Here is a 3,806-nt window from a genome sequence, read left to right on the forward strand (position 1 = left end):
TTCTCTGCATGAGTTGGTAGTGCATGACTGGTTTCTATCGGAGTCCCAACTCTAATAGACTTTGTCGTTCACTATCGCCTCAAGGAACCCCGAGAGGAAGATCTCCTCCTTTTGTTCATAGACGTCCGAGATTAAAATCTCCTTCACGTCCAAGGGGCCGTCATCTTAAAAAGAGAATGGGTGAACCACCACCTCCAGTGAGGACTTTGAGGGATATCTTGAACGCGGGAAGTCCGGTTCAGCAATCCCCCATAGTCCTCCCTGCTACTACTAATGCCAACTCGTTTGAATTTAAGGCAGGTTATCACAATCTCATTCCACAATTTCATGGTTTGGATCGAGAGAGCACGTATGACCATATACGTGACTTTGAAGACATTATCAACACTTTCACTCTGGACGCGGGGCGATTGGAGAACGCACGATTGAGGTTGTTTCCTTTCTCCCTAAAGGACAAAGCAAAGCAATGGTTTAGTTCTCTTAAACCTCAATCATTGCGAGATTGGGCGGCTGTCAAGGCCGAGTTCCATAAGAAGTTTTTCCCCGTCTATAGAACGAAACTCCTCAAGGAACAAATTCAAAACTTCAAACAGAAAGAGGGGGAAACATTCTATAAAGGTTGGGAGCGGTACAAGGATTTGCTCGCTTCGGTTCCACATCATGGTCTCGACAAGCCTCTACTGATTAGCCATTTTCTGAACGGTTTGTCCCAATCTAGTTACCAGCTTATCGATACCATGGTTGACGGGGATTTTCTAGACAAAACGGCTGCGGATGCATGGGATTATTTAGAGCAACTGGCTGTCAAGAATCAATCTTGGAATTTCATCGACGTAGGTGAGCGAGCTATGGCAAATCAAGGCCCGAGTGGTTCTGGGAAATTTTCGTTGAGCGAGCCCAACGCATTTGAGACTAAGGTGGATCAGCTCACTCGCAAATTGGAACAAATGGAGTTAAAGGGGTCTCATGAGGTCAAGTCCGTAATCAAGGTGGAAGAGGTGTGTGCTATATGCGAGATGGCGGGGCATACAACCGGTGAATGTTTTAACATTCCCGCTCTTAAAAATGTTCTTAATAGCATGTCTCCGGAGGAAGTGAGTGCTATTCAACTGTTTGAACCATATCCTAATACTTTCAATCCAGCTTTAAGGCAACATCCGGCACTCCGTTGGAACCAACCTCCTGAAGTGGGACAATTTCAAGGCTCACCGCCGGTTCAAACTCAAACATGGCAATCCCAGCAGAGTTTAGGGCCACTACGTTTTCAAAAAAGTCAAGGGCCTCCCGGATTTAATCCTTCTGGATTCTCGCAAGGCCAAGGTCAATTCCAACCACCTCCTCCCCAAAGGCGATCTGTGGAAGATTCGCTGCAATCCTTCATTCATATGCAAACCACTGTGAACGAGCAAAATTTCCAAATTTTGGGGGATTTGAAAACGCAAATGGGGAAGCTCACTACTTCGGTTGGCTTGTTGCAACAAAAGAGAGAGGACGGTTCCCTGCTTAACCCCAAGCAAATCCTTAAGGTCAAAACTTGGTTGGTAGCTCTTCGGTGACTAACCCCGAGCAAGCCAAATCAATAATTACTTTGCGGAGTGGAAAGGAGGTTGACAATGCAATTGTCGATCCACCAATGACATCATTTCCAAGGAACTCTCCGGAACCAACTTCTCCGACTCTACTTGGGGAATCTCCCAAGCAAGCTCCAAAGGCGATGGACAATACCCCCGTTCCATAAGTTTCTCCCGTACCGGCCCCATACCCGCAAAGATTGAAAGCACCAATGAACTCCGCGGCCAATGCGGAAATATATGAGCTTTTCAAACAAGTGAAGATCAACATTCCAATCATGGATGCTATCAAGCAAATACCGTCGTATGCTAAGTTTTTGAAGGACTTGTGTACACAGAAGCGCAAGCTCAACGCCCACCAAAAGGTCTTTCTCACCGAACAAGTGAGCTCGATTATTCAAACAAATATTGCGCCAAAGTACAAAGATCCGAGGTGTTCTACTATCTCTGTCATGATTGGGGGGAAAAGAATTGAGCAAGCTTTATTGGATTTGGGGGCGAGCGTTAATTTGCTCCCATATTCAGTTTACGAAGAGCTTGGCTTAGGGGAGATGAAACCGACCAGAGTCACATTACAATTGGCGGATAGAAGTGTCCGTATTCCAAGGGGCGTCGTGGAGGATGTTTTGGTACAAATGGACAACTTTGTGTATCCGGTGGACTTTGTAGTGTTAGACACTTGCCCTATGGCTTTTTCTCCAACCTCTACCCCCGTTATTCTCGGACGGCCATTTTTGGCCACTTCGGATTCCGTTATTAACTGTCGGAATGGGCTTGTGAACATGACTTTCGGGAATATGAAGATGGCCGTCAACGTGTTTCATGTTGGGAGTCAAATGGGAGATGATGATGATGTTCAAGGTGTCAACTGTATCGATTCATTAGTTCAAGATCATGTGGATGAACTCTTATCCAAGGATGATTTGGAGGCATGTCTTACCGCTGAGGAAGCCGATTTTTTGGAATCGCCGGAAGTTGCGAATCTTTGTTCCTTGCTAGACGAGGAGGAAGTTTGTGGGGCGAAACCGTGGATTCCTACCTTTGAGAAGTTGCCACTAATTGAGGGAAAAACTTTGCCATCTAGTGTCGAGCCGTCTAAGCTTGATTTGAAGCCCCTACCTGACCATTTGAAGTATGCCTACCTTGGCGACAACAAAACTTTTCCGATGGTGATATCCTCCACTCTTGGGCATCTTCAAGAGTTGGAGTTGCTCGCATTATCACGGCGGCGTAGGAAGGCTATTGGGTGGACTATAGCCGATATACAAGGGATTTCTCCTTCCCTTTGTACTCATCACATTTATCTTGACAATAATGTGAAACCATCGCGCCAACCACAACGACGGTTGAATCCTATTATGAAGGATGTAGTGCGTGCGGAGGTGTTGAAATTGTTGGATACAAGGATAATCTACCCGATTGCTGATTCTCAATGGGTGAGTCCTATCCAGGTGGTGCCTAAAAAGTCGGGGGTAACAGTTGTGAAGAATGACCAAGATGAGCTTGTACCAACTCGGACCGTCACCGGGTGGCGTGTTTGCATTGATTACCGCAAGCTAAATGCGGTAACCCGTAAGGATCATTTCCCTCTCCCGTTCATTGATCAGATTTTCGAAAGGGTAGCTGGCCATGCCTTCTTTTGCTTTCTAGACGGCTACTCAGGGTATAACCAGATCGAGGTCGCCATGGCTGACCAAGAAAAGACTACGTTTACCTGCCCGTTCGGGACCTTTGCTTATAGGCGCATGCCATTTGGCTTGTGCAATGCTCCCGGCACTTTTTCGAGGTGTATGATGGGCATTTTTAGTGACATGGTGGAGAAGATCGTTGAGGTCTTTATGGACAATTTCTCGGTATTCGGAGACTCTTTTGAGTCGTGTCTAGCCAATCTTGATAAGGTGTTGGAACGATGCGAGGAGAAGAACCTTGTTCTAAATTGGGAGAAATGCCATTTCATGGTAACGCAAGGCATCGTGTTGGGCCATATCGTGTCATCGAAGGGCATTGAGGTTGATAAGTCAAAAATTGATCTCATTGCCAACCTCCCTACTCCCAAGTGCATCAAGGATGTCCGTTCCTTCCTCAGGCATGCCGGTTTCTACCGGAGATTTATCAAGGACTTTAGTGCTATTTCTCGGCCATTATGCCATCTGCTTTCAAAAGACGTCCCTTTTGAATGGATGAATGATTATGAGGAAGCTTTTCGGAAGCTTAAGTCAAGCCTTACTACTCTGC

General features: G+C 46.2%; 1 non-coding gene across 1 annotated transcript; it reads right to left on the reverse strand.

Moving 5' to 3' along the window:
- Window positions 1–557: 557 nt before the first annotated feature.
- Window positions 558–667, reverse strand: LOC131318319 (small nucleolar RNA R71). The gene has a single exon (XR_009197642.1). It is a non-coding gene; the product is annotated as a small nucleolar RNA R71 (small nucleolar RNA).
- Window positions 668–3,806: the final 3,139 nt, after the last annotated feature.

This window comes from Rhododendron vialii, chromosome 2a (assembly GCF_030253575.1).
Source record: "Rhododendron vialii isolate Sample 1 chromosome 2a, ASM3025357v1".
In the NCBI taxonomy this organism is placed as follows: domain Eukaryota; kingdom Viridiplantae; phylum Streptophyta; class Magnoliopsida; order Ericales; family Ericaceae; genus Rhododendron; species Rhododendron vialii.